At 44.9% G+C, this 20,944-nt stretch overlaps 1 protein-coding gene across 5 annotated transcripts in view; it reads left to right on the forward strand.

Moving 5' to 3' along the window:
• Nucleotides 1-2,676: 2,676 nt before the first annotated feature.
• TBATA (thymus, brain and testes associated) overlaps nt 2,677-20,944 on the forward strand; it is a 90,800-nt gene continuing 72,532 nt past the window's right edge. For 3 of the 5 annotated variants that reach the window (XM_077259300.1, XM_077259301.1, XM_077259302.1), the window contains exons 1-2: nt 2,686-2,841; nt 17,989-18,053. The gene's annotated coding sequence lies outside the window, so the exon portion shown is untranslated. Of the gene's footprint in view, nt 2,842-17,988; nt 18,054-20,944 lie in introns of all 5 variants that reach the window. The other 2 variants (XM_077259298.1, XM_077259299.1) reach the window with 2 other exon arrangements.

Here is a 20,944-nt window from a genome sequence, read left to right on the forward strand (position 1 = left end):
TGCCACTCCAGGACAGGCCAACGGACGCGCAGCAGCTGGACCCAGTAGGACAGACTGGATGGTGCAGCTGGCAGAGTTGGTATCAGAGTGCAGCAGGCAGAGCTTGAATCAGAGTTCAGCAAGCAGAGTTTGTATCAGAGTGCAGCAGGCAGGATCTGCACCAGAGTGCAGTGGGCAGATCTGCACCAGAGTGCAGCAGGCAGGATCTGCACAAGAGTGCAGCAGGAAGTGGTACACAACCTTACGCAACTTAGACTGCAGAACAGGAAGGTTGCTCAGAAACCTTCCCAGTAAGGAGGGAGCAATATATACATAATGCTTCACAGCCATTGGCAGGGGAGGAAATAGCAAGTGCATGCGCTGGCCCTTTAAGAGGATGGGTTCGCACGTGCCCTAAGGGCATGGCTAAGAACCAACTGAAAGCTCAGCTGGACGCATGCAGAGCATGGGGAAGGAACCAACCACAGCGTGGGTGAGTGAAGTGACAAGCCGGAGACCCTGTCTGTCAGAGCAGGGTCCTTGTGTGGTGCTAACACAGTAGCTGTAGATTAGAGGAGGTATCTAGTAGGAACCTTTCAATATCCCTCCAGGAAAAATAAGCATTACAAAGAGCTGATTGTAATCAACAGGATGTCCATGTAAAGTGTGAGCATTCCAGGTCCTTCAGAGCAAGATGGAAGATGGGGGTCTGGAAAAGATGGAAGAGGAGGTTCTCTACCAACTTCTATTGTTATAAATGTAACATATCTGATAATGGGTTTTCAAAACAAGGCATTATGTTTAAAGGGAACCTGACAGCTGGATCACCACTTCCAAACTAATTATATGGCTGCATTTGCCTGATTACAGGCATCCCCATTGTATGTGGAAAGTTTACAGTATATAGTGATACATTTTCAAGCTTCTTTTGCAGCATACCCAACTTTGACTAGTCGGAAAGTTAAGCACTATGTGCTGACCAGTCCTGCCCCGTCTGCTAGCAGCATACTCTCTGAGGTGTAACTGGGATCATTGATCCAGCCTGACTCTCTCCTCCTAGAACTTTGCATTTTGCTGATGTTTGTGACTGTCACAACTTTAGGTATGAGCAGAGGATGTCTAACTACTTGCTAGATGCTTAACATACCATTGGGGCAATCAGGGCAAAAGAGGTAAGGGCGCCCTCTTCCACCTCCAAAGCAGGTGGAACTGTGTGTTATGATGAGCTATTGGATTGCAAAGAGCCCATATATTGTTCTTCCACAGAGGTCCTCTTCTGTCATTGTCTGCTCCATACACTGCAGTTGCCCAAAGTTGCAGCGTTTAAACAGTCGGCAGGATGAAAAGTAGTGGGAGGAAAGGGTGAAGCCAGATCAGGGACCTCAGTCACACCTCAGGGGGCATGCTATTAGCTGACAAGGCAGGACTGGCAGGACTGGCCACCGGTAGTGCATGCCTTTTTAATTAGTCAAGGTGTTTTGGATATGTGACAAATGGAGTTTGAGAAGGTATCACTGTATACTGTAAACTTTTCCTACAGAATATGGCTATCTTTATCAAGCCTTAAAAGACAGATGTAGCCAAGAAATTAGTTTATGGTGTTTATACAGCTATCAGGTGCTTTCTAATTACTGTTAGATTTTAGCTGGTGTCATGACTTTCCATGGCTTTTTGCATCTCTCTTTCCTTATCTGTCCAATACTTTTTTCCTGTGTTGTTTCTCATTATTACACATCATTTAAGGACGTATATGGTTTGATTTATTTGCCTGTGGATTGGATGGATTGTTACTGACATCTGGTGAGAATTTCAATTCAATAGCACCTGTAGAAATATATTTACATAGAACATCAGTGTTGTGTACTTGGGGGAGAGGAGACTATGAGGACCCTGCTGACTTATCCTGTGACTCTGGAGATGGAATAGAGATCAAGGTATGATAATCCGTAAGATGTCATAGCTCGCGTTGCAACGTAAAGTTATGTTGACCCACACTCTTACACGTCAGCAGTGTGGGAAATGGTTCCAGGAAAGTTTTCTTTTGGCAAACTGCAAATTGAATCTCAAAATGTTAAAATTTGCGTGAAACAGCAAATTTCAGGAAATTCAACTTGAACTTGATTCTCTGTGAATCTGTCAGAAGATGAATGGTCATTCTCACAATTAGTCAGGCAATTTTTCTTAATTGTCCCCTTAACCTAAGATCACTTGTATCTTCCTATTTCTTTGGCAAACACATAGTATGATATAATATTATAGATTTGGCTGTGGGTTAATGGTCAGAATAATAACACAATAATTGAAATCTGTTTAATTCATAAGTGACTATAACATTCTTTACGTCACTAGCTAAACTCAAACAAGATGTGCATGTAATCACTTAAAATGTAATGTTTGCCTTGGGTAAAACCTTGTGGGATGCTGAACAATTGAGACTTTTTAGTTGACTTGGTAAATGGTAAAAGCTGGACTGTCAGTGTTTGCTCAGAATACAAGTTCTACGACCTGATCTTCTTTTAGGCTCTTAAATGACAATACCGGATGGTTACTGCATTGGTAAAAGTATTGGACTAATAAACAATTAGAGGGTTAAAAAAGGAATTTTGCCAATGTCAAAACGCATGTCGCTGGAACTTAGTGGGGAGGAGGGGGTTGTCCTGCTGTTGTCAAGAAAATTGTTTCCAAGCAACCTAGTCTCAATAAGAAGGAGACATGAATGCAAACACAGCTCTATAGAGGTGACCGTGCGAGTCCGGCCAGGCCCCTGCAGGAGAGGAGGCATCCACATGCTGCTGGGAGAAGGGACAGGGCTTCTCATATGTCACATGCAATGCTAATAGCTGCTTAGCCGGATATTTACAGGTAATTACACATTTCATTCCTATACTTACAGCTAATCCAGGGTTACAAAACAAGACTAACTTTTTGCAACACTTTTGTAACAAATTGTAGCAAATTATGGGTGTAATAGATTTTTTTTGGAACTAACAAAGAACTTATCACTCTAATCTGACACTTTGTAATGTATCCAGAAGCAAAGGTAAGATTTACAGCTGATTTTTGGCATCACTGTATATAGGGACCAGATTTACTAACTTACCTCTCAAAAATAGACATGGGTTACATTCATACTATGTCTGTATCTCATTAGAAAGCAACGTTACCACCCAACATCACGAAATGAGCCCTCATCATCCTAACATTAGCATTCATGTTCTCTGAACAAATAATAGTCACTAGTTTAAAATGAACCGACAAACCTAAAAGTGTTAATAGAAAGGTTTCTCGCATATTTCAATGATGGGAGAAGAAATTTACCAAAGGACTCACAACTCCTGTTTGGGGTACTCTATTTTGGGCACATTTGTGGATAACTGATAAAAGTGCACCATTTCTGGATAGATGCATTATTTTTAATACTTTATAGTTATTCAAATATAATAAGTAACTCTATACTGTACTCTACATACAGCAGTGTATATTACCACCCTCCATATTTTGGGCAGCCATTGTCCTCCTTATATTATAATTGGTATAAGCCATTGTATTTGCACTTGCTTCGCTAAGTTATTTGCTTTAATGACATCGCTGTTTTCTCAACCTCACGGCAGATAATCCTACACAAATAAGAATTTCTCTTGGCAAACATAAGTTCCCGAAGATAGTATAAGCTTAAAACACATTACAGGAATTAATTTGTGTGAAAATTGACAACTGAGAAACAGTTCAGCTTTAAAGGTATTTAACCGATAGGATACAAAGAGCTCTGCAATAGCAACGTAAGGCAAAAAACATCAATATAATAATAGTAATCTAATATAAACTGGCAATATGTTTCCATTCATCACTTAATCATGAACGTGAAACAATCTAAATTAAAAAGAAGTGTTAATTATTTCATATCTTTAATCAGTGGCACAGTGATTTTCCATTTGGAAACTAGAAAAATTGTTCTTTTGATAGAATTTTTATTTTTTTTAATCTTGTTTAGTTGTAGGTTGTAAACTCAGTTAGAAGAGACTCCAGTAAGTTTAGATCACAAAATGTAAGTGATTTATTGGTTTGGCAAAGGATGAGTTACAAATACTTATTCTATGTACTAAGACATGAGTAGTTCATTGCTATATAAAGTCTGGCACTTCAGGTCAACTGCTAATGGCTTCAGATTATGAAAGTTTCCCTAGATTTCTCTACATACTTCTTCACTACTCTTGATGGAGTAGCATTAGAGTATTTCTAGCATTCTCTGGAATTAGGGCACTACTTCATTACTGTTGGTGGTCTATGCATGAGTATTTTATCATCTTTTAATATGTGACTTGACATAAATTATCTACTGTAATAAAAAATAATATCCTAAAAAAATTCACACTAAACAAACTACTTAAATGGACCATCACAAATTATACTCAATATTAAAAGGGTTTTCTGCTACTATAACATTTATGACCTCAGGGGCGTAGCTAGAGCTTTTGCCGCCCGGGGCTGTTCCCGAGTTTGGCGCCCCCCCCCAGAACGTATGCGATTTTCACACTTAGTCATGTACCGACGAGCTCCTCTCCCTTAAGCTCCCAATGTTCAGTGAAAAACTGAGAGAAGCAGAAGAGAAGCTCGTTGTTACAGGACCATGAGTATGAAAATCGCATATGAGTGACGTGTCCATGTGTCGACGACCGGAACCTGCAGAGCTGAATCCTGACATCGCAGCTTCTGAATTCTCACAACTAATGCACTGCACACTTTTAGGATTCTCCCTGGCCGGTGGACAGTCATGTCAGCACAAGCATGCGATTTGTATACTTCTGACCACATTCCGACTAGACGTGCCTGGCCTCGCTCAGTTCATTTTCATAGAGTGAGGCCACACATGTCTAGTCAGCACGTATGTAAATCGCCAGCACGAGAGAATCCTGACAGTGTGCAGGGCGCACTGTGAGAAGTCAGAAGTCTGCAGTCACAAAGATTGACTGCAGACTCATTACAAACCTGGACATCCCCTTTAATGCTCCTAACATAAATAAAAACATGAGAGTTAGTCAGTATCACAAATAACATTTACATCCAGGTACCTTATAGATGACGTCGCCTCTGGAGTTGTTCTCCTTCATTTCTTCATCTTGTCCAGACCCCATGATGAGTTTTCTCATCCACAGCCGTCTCTGCAGACTTCCATCTTCTCCGTTGTTTTGCAGAAAATCTCCACATGATGCCCTTAAAGATACAAGTGTCATTATAATGCTCCTGAATAAAAAATTTCCCCTCACTATATTGTCTGCATAAAATATGACCCCCACACTGTCCCTCTTATGGTACATGCTCTTCACACTGACCTCCCCTTTCTATACCGGACCCCTCTTCACACTGACCTCTCACACTGTGTCCCCCCTATAGGGCCCAGTATTTATACTGTACCCTCCCATCACACTCCCCCTCCTTGGTATACTGTCCCCTCCTGGCTGTGCCCTTACACTGTCCCCCATGCTACGCATGCACACATCCCAACACCCTCACTCCCCGTACTCTGTCCACATACGTTTTTCACATCGCTACTCATACTGTGTCCGCATACATTCCCCCGTTTGACCCCAAGCTGTCTGCACCCATCCCCCATACTGTTTCCTCATATATGCCCCCCCATCTCCCCCTTTGCTCTTCATTTGGTGTCCTCAGATCTCCCCCACACATTAAATCCCCCCATCCCCATGACAAATCTCCCCCCACACACATTCAATCCCCCATCTCCACACACAATAAATACCCCATCTCCACTCACATTAAATCCCCCCCACAATATATGCCCCCCATCCCCACTCACAGTAAATCCCCCCCCACAATATATGCCCCCATCCCCACTCACAGTAAATCCCCCCCCACAATATATGCCCCCCATCCCCACTCACAGTAAATCCCCCCCACAATATATGCCCCCATCCCCACTCACAGTAAATCCCCCCCACAATATATGCCCCCCATCCCCACTCACATTAAATCCCTCCCACAATATTTTCCCCCATCCCCACTCACAGTAAATCCCCCCACAATATTATATGCCCCCCATCCCCACTCACAGTAAATCCCCCCCTGCACCTTCGGTGTCTTCAGCTCCACTGGAGCACTTTCCACCGCTCTGTGTCTCCTGGTCGATCTGCAGCTCCTGCTCTGCCGCGCAGGTGAGTGACGTCAGCAGCGTGATCACATGACCTGATCACGCTGCTGGCATCGCTCTGACCCGGCAGTCAGAGCTTCAATTGTACTCGCATCACAGATACGAGTACAATTGAACACTGGGAGCCGGCGCGCCGCAGCTTCTCTGTGCCGGCTGTCAGCTTGACAGTCGGCACAGAGAACAGCTGACTCCCAGCGCGGGGGGTGACAGAATGCAGCCGCCGGGGGAGACACTGCGGACCGCCGCTTTAGGCGGCCCGACTGCGCCCCCCTGCCGGCTGCGCCCCCCTAGATACGCCACTGACTCACCGCCGCATTGTGCCGCCCCCCGCATTGTGCCGCCCGGGGCGGCCCGCCCCCCCCGCACCCCCCTTCCTACGCCACTGTATGACCTCGATATAGGTGGTAGGACCCCACTGACCAGCTGTTACCACCAAGTCCAGCAGTAGCTGGATGTAATCTAATATATAAAGCTGAATGTGTGTATGTGTGTGTATGTGTGTATGTCCGGGATTGGCATCTGAACCGTCGCAGCTACAGCCACAAAATTTTGCAGTCACACGTCTGGACCCCGAGAGCGTCATAGGCTATGTTGTGAGGTGAAATTTTAACCCCGCGCGTTCCAATTCACCAAACAATTTTGCCCCTATCTACATAATGGGGAAAAAGTGAAAGGAAAAGTGTTGGAGGCATCGCAGCTACAGGCACAAAATTTTGCACAGTCACACGTCTGGACCCCGAGAGCGTCAAAGCTATGTTGTGAGCTGAAATTTTAACCCCGTGCTTTCCAATTCACCAAACAATTTTGCCCCTGTCTACATAATGGGGAAAAAATGAAAGGAAAAGTGTTGGAGGCAAATTAACAGCTGCCAGATGTGAACAAGGGGGACTTAAAGAATGGCAGCGATGGCGCCAAAGAGTATATACTGTACAGTTGCTAAGGTGGGGCCTCGACATGGGATAATCACCACACCACCACGGGGATATGAACACACACACAAAATGCGCCACACACTACCACGTGCTCAAACACATATACCACCCTCAGCGCACATTTCACCACACATACACCAACCTCGCCACATAAAAGTCGAAACACAAAAGTCGCCGCTCAAAACTCGCCACGCGCAAAACTCTCCACATGCAAAACTCGCCACACGTGCAAAACTCCCTCATGGAAAACTCGCCACACGCAAAACTTGCACACGCGGAAAAATTGCCACATGCACAAAAGTTGCAACACATGCAAAAGTTGCCTCACACAAAACTAGCACATACTCAAAAGGCACCACACATAAAACTCGCCACGCACAAAACTCGCCATGCACAAAACTTGCTGCACACAACTTGCTACACTAACCTGTCACATGCAACTCGACACACAAAAAGTTGCTACACGCATGTCGCCACACAAAACTCATGTCACAAAAGTCGCTACATGCATGTCACCACACGCAACTCAACACACACAACTTGACACACGAAACTCGCCCTAAAACACACACAAGTCTGGTATTATCCTTCAAAAATAAAAATCTGATTAATAAGCAGACAAACTACAAGAGCAACAAATGTACCATATAGGAATCCGGCAGCTCTCAGTCACATGACCAGTCTATTATGTGTATGTGTGAGCTAATATATACTGCCAGGGGGTGGGCTTACTGTTAGCTGGGGATTTATCAGGCTGCCAATTTAGCTTACAAATACTGAGGTAAAAATGCTGACCAAATAACGTGCGAACGAGGTCTAATACAGGAGGAGATGACATACAGATATATACTATTTACAGGGGAGATGACACACAGGTATATACTATATACAGGAGGAGATGACACACAGATATATACTATATACAGGAGAGATGACACACAGGTATATACTATATACAGGAGGAGATGACACACTGGTATATACTACATACAGGGGAGATGACATACAGGTATATACTATATACAGGAGGAGATGACACACAGATATATACTATATACAGGAGAGATGACGCACAGGTATATACTATATACAGGGGAGATGACACACTGGTATATACTACATACAGGGGAGATGACACAGGTATATACTACATACAGGGGAGATGACATACAGGTATATACTATATACAGGAGGAGATGACACACAGGTATATACTATATACAGGAGCAGATTACCTACAGGTATATAGTATATACAGGAGGAGATGACATACAGGAATATGCTATGTATAGGAGGAGATGACATACAGGTATATACTATATACAGGAGGAGATGACACACAGGTATATACTATATATAGGTGAGATGACACACAGGTATATACTATATACAGGAGGAGATTACATACAGGTATATACTATATATAGGAGGAGATGACATACAGGTATATACTATATACAGGGGAGATGACACACAGCAGGTATATACTATATACAGGGGAGATGACATACAGGTATATACTATATACAGGAGATGACATACAGGTGTGTACTATATATAAGGGAGATGACAAACATGTATATACTGAGGTGAAAATGAGAGGTGTGAGGTGTAAATGAAAAGGTGTGAGTGCAAAATGAGAGGAGTGAGGGAAAATAGTGGAGTGATCGGAAAATGACAGATGAGAGGTCGAAATGACAAGTGTTAGGGGGGAATGAGAGGAGTGAGGGGGAAAATAAGAGGAGTGAGGGGGAAAATGAGAGGTGTGAGGGAGAAAATGAGAGATGTGAGGGGGAAAATGAAAGATGTGAGGGGGAAAATGAGAGGCGTGATGGGAAAATAAGAGAAGTGAGGTGCTATAACTAACCACAGATATTTACTATGCCCAGGCAACGCCGGGCTCTTCAGCTAGCTTAGATTTACAATCTCCATGCTTTTCTCATGGTCAACTTTATGTGGCCTGTTCAAGAGTTGGAACAGCCAAAAATCTGTTTGTCTTTGCACCTGAAAGAAAAACTAAGAATGTTGTTTATCAAAAGGCTCTCGAATAAGTAGTAGAAGATTACTTCACATTACTTGGCCAATTTAGTTAAATCTGTGTGGAATATCTCTGGTGTTGAAATATATGTTGTAAAATGCTTCTATTAGCTTAGTTTTTGCCTTTTAATAATTACATTTCTATCTATTTGTTTTGTGGTTTTTTTGTGCAGAATAAATTTTTGTTAACACATTCTATTTTGCTAACAGCAGTTATTACCCCGGGCGAAGCCGGGTAGTACAGCTAGTTAACCTATAGAACTTAAGACTTCAGCTCCATCACACTGTCGAGTTACTGATGCTGGGGACTGTTGACTAGATACAGCTCTGGCAAAAATTAAGAGACCACCACATCAAAACCCTGTCATGGGCAGCCCAATCTCCAGACCTGAACCCCACTGAAAACCTCTGGAATGTAATCAAGAGGATGATGGATAGTCACAAGCCATCAAACAAAGAAGAGCTGATTACATTGTTGTGCCAGAAGCAGTGTGAAAGACTGGAGGAAAGCATGCCAAGATGCATGAAAGCTGTGATTAAAAATCATGGTTATTTCACAAAATATTGATTTCTGAACTCTTCCTGAGTTAAAACTCTAGTATTGTTGTTTCTAAATGATCATGAGCTTGTTTTCTTTGCATTATTTGAGGTCTGAAAGCACTGGGTTTTTAATTTTGACCATTTCTCCTTTTCAGAAAAAAAATAAAAAATGTATTGCTTGGATATTCAGAGACATGTTGTCCGAAGTTTATAGAATAAAAGAACAAATTACATTTTACTCAAAAATATACCTATAAAGAGAAAAATCAGACAAACTGAACATTTTGCAATCGTCTTTTAATTTTTGCCAGAGCTGTATATTCAATTAACAGGAGCAGATCTGCAGTATCTGGCAGCAGTCTATAAAGAGAGAACAGAACTGTGCTAGTCCACTCCATACACTGTATACATCCGACCACTGCAAGAACTGGTGACAGATGATCAGTGGTGATTCGGGTCTCTGATTCCCAGTGATATTTACAACCTAGGTTGATCATCACTATAATAGCAGTTTTACATGTTATTTTCAAAGTTAGATTGTTATGTGCAATAATGAAATCACGAAGGATTCCAGAAATATGTCTGCTTGCAAAAATATTCAATAATTGTCCACAATTCTTACAATTTTGATATATTGCCAAATAAGTTTCAAGGTTTCTGATCTACTGGCTCTTCAAAAAATTTGTAGACTACCCGACCTCACCTGGTCATATATTACATTGTCAGCATGTAATACTGGTTTTCCATTGCAGGGGAATTGTATTGCTTTTTGAAGACTCAAGTTCAGGAAATTGGCATTTCGCAGAGGTTTCAAATGCCAGTAATCAGCTGATTGTCATGTCTACTTCAGTTAAAGACATGATTGTCTTGATGGCTCATTTTCAACCGTTTAAACCACAAAGGGCTGCTGAAGCCATGAATTAGAAGACCACTTCATTATCAACACTCCATAGAATGAAAAATTATGGCAGCAAGAAAAAAATCCTGAAATACAAATGTTTCAACCTGGTCTACAGAGGATTCAGCATAATGCAGCCGCTTGTAGCATTGTCTTACTTCACACATGGACTGAGAGGATAGTCAGATAGGGAAATGCATTAACATCTACTAACAGTGAATACTTAAACAACTGAATACATGTAACTATGTAGCAATGGTGAGATTTCCCTAGAGCACAATCAACTTCTAATCTCCTGTGTTGTAGTAAAATTATGCATTATCAGTGGTTTTCCATACAATAGGTTAGGTCTGTCATGTCTCCTGCATCTTCTTATATTACCTGTCCCGGCGCGCCGCTGCTGCAGCTCCTGCTGGGTCTTCTTCCGGCTTCCGGCATGCGCGTTCGTCTCTGCGCGCTCCCGGTCCGACCGCGCGCCGCCTGGCCTCCTCTCTCCTTCCTTCCTCACCGGATCCTGGTTCTAGGCTCCGGCGCGGGCGCACTTCTCCTGACATCTGCGCTGTCGGCGCACGCGTACTCCCTCTGGCGGGTCCTCGCTCTCTCCGCTCCTCCTCCCCCTGATCCTGGAGGGCTCTTGACCTGGAAGTGCTGCGAACTCTACTATATCAGGTAGCCTCTCCTCCTACTCGTTGCCTGATTGTCATTTGTCCTCATCTGAACCAGGTCTCGCTATACCTTGCTTTGTCTCGTGCGTTCGCCATATCTTGCTCTGCCCTGGGCGTCCGTCTTACCCTGCTCTGTCCTGTGTGTCCACCATACCTTGCTCTGTTTAGTGTATCTATCCCTGCCTGTTCTGTGTTACCACTATACCGCTTGCCCTGTGTCTCCGTTTCAGCCTGTTCAGCGTCTTCTCCGCTCCTACTTTCTGTCCCCGAGTATCAGCTTCCGCGGCAATAGTCTCCCCCGGGTCTGCCCCTAAGGCTCCCTGTATAGGGGGTGGTCCACCTGGTTAGCTCATCCTGGGGAGGTTCATTGTCGCGGTACTGAGGGTTCACTTTAGGAGGTTTTTAAGACCTAACCCCGTGCCACCGTGACAGTACAATCAGGCCATGAACCCCGCTGGTACTCCGTCCCCCACCCAGAAAGAACTTCTGTTTTTACGGGAGAATCAGTCAAGCATTATGTCCTTCCTGAAGACCATGGAGTCCCGTTTGTCGGCCCTTCAGACCTCTGATCCTGGGAGCCCTGCTCAGCTGGCCGGTCTCCAACAGGAGCTTGCTCAGCAGCGTGATACCCAGGCCCACATTCTGAATTATATGGCATCGGTGGATGACCGTCTGCTTGCCCTCCAGTCCGCCGCCTCTGTCTCGCCTCAGGCTACTGCTCCTCACCCTTTGCCCCGTTTGGCGAAGCCACCACGGTACAGCAGAGACCCCAAGTTGTGCAGAGGGTTTATTAATCAGTGCCAACTACATTTTGAGTTGCTTCCTCAGCAGTACCCCACTGATCTAGCGAAAGTGGCTTTTATTGTGTCTCATTTAGAGGGAGAGGCCTTAGCCTGAGTGAATCCTCTCTGGGAGCGTGATGATCCTATTGTCTCTCAGCTTTCCTCCTTTCTCGATACATTCCGCAAGGTATTCGACGAGCCTGGTCATCTGGCCTCTGCTACGGAATCACTCTTTATTCTTCACCAGGGTTCGCTCTCTGTGGGCCAATACGCCATTCAGTTCCGCACCCTGTCTTCCGAGTTAAGTTGGAACAATGAGGCTTTGGTAGGAGCTTTTTGGCGTGGTCTCTCGTCCCGGATCAAGGATGAACTGGCTGGCCGGGATACTCCGACTTCCTTAGAGGACCTGATCTCCCTGGCAACCCGTATTGACTTACGCTTTCAGGAGCGCTCTCGTGAAGCCGCTAGGGAGAGAAGATCTCCTCGTGTTCCTCCGGCTACCGCTAGTTCCTCTCGTTTTAGTCCTATCTCCTTCCCCGGCTGTTCCTGCTCCAGAACCCATGCAGGTGGACTATCTCACGCCTGTAGAGCAGCGTCGTAAAGAGAGACTCACTCAAGGGCTCTGTTTTTACTGTGGCAGTGCTTCCCATTTCCTGCGCTCTTGTCCCCTGAGGCCGGGAAACGCCTCCGCCTAGGACAGGTAAGAGAGGACTTCCTAGGTGATTCTGATTCCTCTCCACCTATGACTCTTTCTGTTCTTTTGCTTTTAGGTTCTAAGCATTTCTCTGAAGTAGCTTATATTGATTCTGGTTCAGCCGGAAATTTCATTCAGCTCGAGGCGGTGAGAAGACTTCGGATTCCTGTCAGGTCCCTGGAGACTCCTCGGCAGATTTCTTCAGTCGACGGTCAACCCCTGCGGGAGTCTGTTACTCAGGTTACCGAAGAACTAGAATTACAGATCGGAGTTCGACATCGAGAGAGAATTGTCTTCTACGTACTACCCTCTTTGCCTCATGCTATTCTTCTCGGTCTCCCTTGGCTGTGCAAGCACGAGCCTACTCTCGACTGGCGGTCTGGGGACATTCTGCGTTGGGGACATCTCTGCCAAAATCAGTGCTTGCTTCCCATCCAATTTAAAACCTCTCCTCAATCAACATCTGTGTCTCCAGATTTACCATCTGCCTATGTGGCCTTTGCTGACGTCTTCAACAAGAGAGAGGCGGAGACCCTTCCTCCGCATCGTCCATATGATTGCCCAATCGACCTTGTTCCAGGTTCCACTCCTCCAAGAGGCCGGATCTACCCTCTGTCCACTGCTGAGACCCAGGCTATGACCGAGTATGTTCAAGAGAACTTAACCAAAGGCTTTATCCGAAAATCATCTTCTCCCGCTGGTGCTGGGTTCTTTTTCGTCAAAAAGAAAGATGGTACACTTCATCCTTGCATTGACTACCGAGGTCTCAATAATATCACAATTAAAAACAAGTACCCGCTACCTCTCATTCCAGAACTATTTGACCGTCTCCGTGGTGCGCGTATCTTCACTAAATTGGATCTCCGTGGGGCCTATAATCTCATCCGCATTCGACCCGGAGATGAGTGGAAAACCGCATTCAACACCCAGGATGGTCATTACGAGTACTTGGTTATGACCTTTGGTCTGTGCAACGCCTCCGCTGTTTTCCAGGAGTTCGTGAACGATGTGTTCCGGGATCTACTTTATTCTAGCGTGGTGGTGTACTTGGATGATATTCTTATATTCTCTCCAGATCTTCTTACCCACAGAAGAGACGTCCGTCAAGTCCTCTTACTTCTTAGAGTGAATCGTCTGTATGACAAGCTAGAGAAGTGCGCCTTTGAACAGTCGTCCCTACCATTCTTAGGATACATCATATCTGACTCTGGTCTTCATATGGATCCGGAAAAAGTGTCCGCCGTGCTGAACTGGCCGCGTCCTCAAGGCGTCAAGGCGATCCAACGATTCCTTGGATTTGCCAATTACTACCGGAAGTTCATTCCACACTTTTCTACCCTGTCCGGCTCCACCTCCGCTTTGATCCGCAAGGGAGCTAACCCTCACTCCTGGTCCCCGGAGGCCGAAAATGCCTTCCAGTCTTTTAAACAAGCCTTTGCTACTGCTTCTGTACTCCATTGTACAGAGATAAGCAAACCCTTCATTCTGGAGGTGGATGCTTCCGCAATCGGAGCCGGAGCAGTTCTTTCTCAGAGGTCTTCCTCCGGTCAGCTTGTCACTTGCAGCTTCTTCTCTAAGACCTTCTTTGCGGCTGAGAGGAACTATACCATTGGTGACAGAGAGTTGCTGGCTATCAAATTGGAGTTGGAGGAATGGCGGTATTTGTTGGAGGGAGCTGTCCATCCTTTTAAAATCTACACTGACCACAAGAATCTGGCATACTTCCACTCTGCACAGAGACTGAATCCTCGGCAAGCCAGGTGGTCGCTGTTCTTTGCCCGATTTGATTTTGAGTTACACTTCTGTCCTGGCAATAAGAACTTCAAAGCCGATGCCCTATCCAGATCCTTTCTGACAGCCGATGGTGTGGAGAAACCTTCACATTTCATGGATCCAAGCAAGGTCATCTCGGTTGCTCCCGTTACCTTGACTTCGTTGCCTTCGGGTAAGACTTTTGTTCAAGAGCGCAACAAGAAGCAAGTTTTACGTTAGGGTCATGCTTCCAAGCTGGCAGGTCATGTTGGTTTTAAGAAAACCCTTTCATTGGTGTCACGGTACTACTGGTGGCCATCTCTTTCTCAAGACACCCGAAGCTTCGTCGCTTCCTGCCCGTCCTGTGCTAAGAACACAGTTCCTAGACATTTACCCTCTGGTCTTTTGCATCCACTTCCAGTTCCCTCGTCTCCTTGGTGACACCTTGCAATGGACTTTATTACTGAACTGCCTCGATCCTCTGGTCATACAGTTATCTTTGTAGTCGTGGATCGATTTTCCAAGATGGCTCATTTCGTTCCTCTTCCAGGTTTACCTTCTGCTCCCGAATTGGCTAAGATCTTCATCACTCATGTTTTTCGAATTCACGGCATTCCTCAGCACATAGTTTCGGCCAGAGAAGTTCAATTCACCTCACACTTCTGGCGTGCATTATGCAAACTAATGGATGTGACTTTGGACTTCTCCTCTGCCTACCACCCTCAAACTAATGGTCAGGCAGAACGCACCAATCAAATCCTGGTTGCCTACCTTTGTCATTTCTCAAACATTCATCAAAATGACTGGTCTATTCTACTTCCTTGGGCCGAGTTTGAATACAACAACCACATTAATGAATCTTCTTCCAAGTCTCTTTTCTTTGTTGTCTATGGGCAACATCCTAGTGTTCCTCTGCCAGTACTCCCTGCCTCGGGTGTGCCGGCGGCCGATCTTCTGTCCGAGGAGTTTTCTAGGGTCTGGCAGGAGACCAAAACCGCACTCGAACGAGCTGGACACAGAATTAAAAAACACGCCGACAAGAGGCGTCTGGATTCTCCGTCTTTTCAACCTGGTGATAAAGTGTGGTTATCTTCCAAGTTTATTCGGCTTAAGATCCCTTCGTATAAGTTAGGTCCACGGTATATCGGTCCATTTGAGGTGTTAGCGCGCATTAATGATGTTGTTTACAAGTTAAGGTTACCCGCCTCGCTTCGCATTCCAAATTCATTTCACGTTTCTCTGCTCAAGCCAGTCGTATTCAACCAATTTCACCCTACCACTGGTCAGTTGCCTGTACCCATTTCCGCTCAAGATGTCTTTGAAGTTAAGGACATACCGGCTATGAAGAAATCTCGAGGTAGGACCCTCTTTTTAATTGATTGGAAGGGCTTTGGTCCTGAGGAGAGATCTTGGGAACCTCGATAGAACATCCAGGCTCCTTGAATTCTTGCTAAGTTTCTTTCTAAGCTTAGGAGGGAGGGGCGTAAGGAGGGGGGTACTGTCGCGTCTCCTGCATCTTCTTATACTTAACTGTCCCGGCGCGCCGCTGCTGCAGCTCCTGCTGGGTCTTCTTCCGGCGTGCGCGTTCGTCTCTGCGCGCTCCCGGTCCGTCTGCGCGCCGCCTGGTTTCCTCTCTCCTTCCTTCCTCACCGGATCCTGGTTCTAGACTCCGGCACGTGTGCACTTCTCCTGACATCTGCGCTGTCGGCGCACGCGTACTCCCTCTGGCGGGTCCTCGCTCTCTCCGCTCCTCCTCCCCCTGATCTGGAGGGCTCTTGACCCGGAAGTGCTGCGCAACTCTACTATATCAGGTAGCCTCTCCTCCTACTCATTGCCTGATTATCATTTGTCCTCATCTGACCCAGGTCTCGCTATACCTTGCTTTGTCTCATGTGTTCGCCATATCTTGCTCTGCCCTGGGCGTCCGTCTTACCCTGCTCTGTCCTGTGTGTCCGCCATACCTTGCTCTGTTTAGTGCATCTATCCCTGCCTGTTCTGTGTTACCACTATACTGCTTGCCCTGTGTCTCCGTTTCAGCCTGTTCAGCGTCTTCTCCGCTCCTACTTTCTGTCCCCGAGTATCAGCTTCCGTAGCAATAGTCTCCCCCGGGTCTGCCCCTAAGGCTCCCTGTATAGGGGGTGGTCCACCTGGTTAGCTCATCCTGGGGAGGTTTGTTGTCGCGGTACTGAGGGTTCACTTTAGGAGGTTTTTAAGACCTGACCCCGTGCCACCGTGACAAGGTCCTTTGCCCTCATACACATTAGACTAATGTTGGCCAGACCTGCTGATATCAATGCGTTGGTCCAACAGTTTAATGTGTATGGGGGCACCGACCGACTGATGGTCGCTGGGGATGTCGATCATGCATGTCCGATTTTGGACTACCGATCACATGAGAGACTATCAGCTGATGCATTGTTCGCCCTACAGCCATCTAATATATATATAAGGTAATATGTTAAGGCACACTAAAAAGAAAATTTCCCTCCTGTGACTGTGGCTAAGAGCCGATGGTTCGAAATGCGAAGGCGATTAAACTTTACTATTGCCAGGATGTTTTGTTTTTATTGTGATATTTTTAAAGGATTCAATAAAACAACTATTCTTTTTTTATAAAATGTGGAAGTTTGAGTGCTGTACTACCTGTTCTTTTTAAAGGTACGCAACGTGTCTTAATGTAAATTTACCATAGTTCATGATCTATTTTATACAATATGTATGTGTGCATAGTCCTATTTTTTTTAATTGATTACATGATTTTGGAATGAGGGATAAAAAGGATTCTGGGAGTAATAGGGCTAATTCAGTGTGCAGTATTTAGATAATGGAGGAAATCTTCATACAGTAATTCCAAGGAATGTCCTTCAAATGAATGGCTCATAGGTGCATTACAATGCAGTGCAGGGAGACATACGGCATCAAATTTTAAAGGCATCCTGACAAATAAGAAAAAAATATTAGATAATAAAAATTAGTTCCTGGCACGAAAAACCTAGAAAAAGATTTGTGTGAGATTGAGCATGAGGAATATTAATTTGGGGTGGATACATGTTATACAGTATATCCTAAAAGTGAGTTCAAAATGATCCCGAAAGGAGGGGATCATACTCTGCTTCAGTATGTTACAGTACATGTTGGAATTCATGGCTTCCTCAATGAATTGTAGCTCCCCACAGCTGGCTGCACTCATGCAGCTGTAAACCATGACACTCCCACCACCATGTTTGACTGTAGGCAAGATAGACTTGTCTTTTTACTCCTCACCTAGTTGATGCCACACATGCTTGACACCATCTGAATCAAATAAGTTTATCTTGATCTCATCAGACCACAGGACATGGTTCCAGAAATGCACATGTACTATGACAGTTGAAAATTGTGTAAGGAGAGGAACAGGAATGTGTTTCATTGTCATTTCATGATGCTCAGGGTCCTGTGAGCATTGTTATCCTCTGTGCCTCTGACTTAATAGTGTTGTGTTTTCCAGGCAGGGTTCTATGGTAACGTCACCCAAATTAAAATGTATTGTTCTGTGTTTTGCAGAAGTCTGAACAAGCAAGTCCCATTCAACTATATTCATAGGACATCTACATAGCAACACATAACAGGTGAATCAAACTGTTTTACATTATGTTATGTTAACACTGGTAATTTACATTAAAAAAAATCAGCAATAAAGCAATATTGAATATGCACTTTATGGTGTATGATACAGTGGCATGTAAATGCTTGGATACCCACAGTCAAAATTAATGTTATTGTGAACAGTTAAGGAAGTTGATGATGAAATAATCACTAATAGGTACACTAAAATCCCACATCCTAGATATCACTGAATGAAATATTCCAGTTGAAAATCTTTATTCATTACATAGTGGAATATGTTGAGAACAATAAAACCTAAAAATGATCAACGTAAATAACAACTAATATCCCACGGAGGTCTGGAGTTGGAATGATGCTCAAAATCAAAGTGGAAAATGAAGTTACAGGCTGATCCAACTTCAGTGGAAATGCCTCAAGACGTGGAAATGCCTCAAGACAGGAAATTATGCTCTGTAGTGTGTGTGGCCTCCATGTGACTGTATGATCTCCCTGCAATGCCTGGGCATGCTCCTGATGAGGCAGCAGATGGTCTCCTGAGCGATCTCCTCCCAGACCTGGACTAAAGCATCCGCCAACTCCTGGACAGTCTGTGGTGCAACGATGTCCCAGATGTGTTCAATTGGATTCAGGTCTGGGGAATGGGCGGGCCAGTCCATAGCTTCAATGCCTTCATCTTGCAGGAACTGCTGACACACTCCAGGAGCATGAGGTCTGGCATTGTCCTGCATTAGGAGGAACCCAGGGCCAACCGCACCAGCATATGGTCTCACAAGGGGTCTGAGGATCTCATCTCGGTACCTAATGGCAGTCAGGCTACCTCTGGCAAGCACATGGAGGGCTGTGTGGCCCACCAAAGAAATGCCTCCCCACACCATTACTGACCCACTGCTGTTGTGAATTCTGCTCTTGGGCTCCCTCCGGTGGTTATAAGTGGTAGCACTGCTGTCTCTGAATCGCAGCATTTATCAGGTGTGTTCACTTTCTGCAATTCTGACTGGGCTATTTAGTCTTGCTTGACCCTTTAGTCAGTGCCAGTTGTCCATTTTTCCTGGAGGATTCACATCCCTCCTGGTCTCTCCTGCTTTGCTGTTCATTTCAACCAAGATAAGTTCTGGCCTTGATTTTTGCTGTCCACATGCTGTGGCCTTATTGTTCAGTTATTTTCCATGTTTTTGTCTTGTCCAGCTTGGTCTGTATAAGGATTTGTTTAGCCAAGCTGGTATCTCTGGAGATGCAAATATACCCTCCATCTCTTTAGTTAGCTGTGGAGATTTTGTATTTTCTGTGGTGGATATTTTCTAGTGTTTTAATACTGACCGCATAGTACTCTGTCCTATCCTTTCTATTTAGCTAGAAGTGGCCTCCTTTGCTAAATTCTGATTTCAGTCTGTGTATGTTTTTTCCCTCTCCTCTCACAGTCAATATTTGTGGGGGGCTGTCTATCCTTTGGGGATTTTCTCTGAGGCAAGATAGTTTTCCCTTTTCTATCTCTAGGGGTAATTAGTCCTCCGGCTGTGTCGAGATGTCTAGGGAGTGATAGGTACATTCCACGGCTACTTCTAGTTGCGGTGTTAAGTTCAGGGTCTGCGGTCAGTACAGGTACCACCTTCTCCAGAGTACGTCTCATGCTGCTCTTAGGCCACCAGATCATAACACACTGCCAAATCGGTCATGCTGAAGGATGTTGTAGGCAGCAGATCGCTCTCCACAGCATCTCCAGACTCTGTCACGTCTGTCACATGTGCTCAGTGTGAACCTGTTTTCATCTGTGAAGAGCATAGGGCACCAGTGGCGAATTTGCCAATCCTGGTGTTCTGTGTCAAATGCCAAGTGTCCTGCATGGTGTTGGGCTGTGAGCACAACCCCCATCTGTGGACGTCGGACACTCAGACCATCCTCATGGCGTCAGTTGCTAACCGTTTGTGCAGACACATGCACATTTGTGGCCTGCTGGAGGTCATTTTGCAGGGTTCTAGCAGTGCTGCTCCTGTTCCTCCTTGCACAAAGGCTGAGGTAGTGGTCCTGCTGCTGGGTTGTTGCCCTCCTACGGCCCCCTCCACGTCTCCTGGTGTACTGGCCTGTCTCTTGGTAGCGCCTCCAGCCTCTGGACACTAAGCTGACAGACACAGCAAACCTTCTTGCCACAGCTCACATTGATGTGCCGTCCTGCATGAGCTGCACTACCTGAGCCACTTGTGTGGGTTGTAGAGTCTGTCTCATGCTACGACGAGTGTGAAAGCAAAACCAACATTCAAAAGTGACCAAAACATCATCCAGAAAGCATTGGTACTGAGATGTGGTCTGTGGTCCCCACCTGCAGAACCACTCCTTTATTGAGTGTGTCTTGATAATTGCCAATAATTTCCCTCTGCTGTCTATTCCATTTGCACAACAGCATGTGAAATTGATTGTCAAACAGTGTTGCTTCCTAAGTGGACAGTTTGATTTCACAGAAGTTTGATTTACTTGGAGTTATAGTGTGTTGTTTATGTTTTCCCTTTATTTTTTTTTGAGCAGTTTATTTTCATATTTTTCATTTTAAAAATAACAAAAGGAAAAATGGGCCGATGCAAAAGTTTGTTCACCCTGCATGGCTAGTACCTAGTAGCACCCCCTTTTGCAAGTATCACAGCTTGTAAACACTTTTTATAGCCAGACAAGAGCCTTTCAATTCTTGTTTGAGGGATTTTCATTCATGGGTTGTCTTGCATCCACTGCTCTTTTGAGGTCTAGCCACAGATTTTTAATTATGTTCAAGGGGACTGTGATGGACATTGTAAAACCTTCAGCTTGCTCCTTTTGAGGTATTCTATTGTGGATTTTGACATGTGTTTAGGATCATTATCCCTTTGTAGAAGTCATCCTCTTATCAACTTCAGCTTTTTTCATGTGG

This window comes from Ranitomeya variabilis, chromosome 4, assembly GCF_051348905.1.
Source record: "Ranitomeya variabilis isolate aRanVar5 chromosome 4, aRanVar5.hap1, whole genome shotgun sequence".
Taxonomy (NCBI): domain Eukaryota; kingdom Metazoa; phylum Chordata; class Amphibia; order Anura; family Dendrobatidae; genus Ranitomeya; species Ranitomeya variabilis.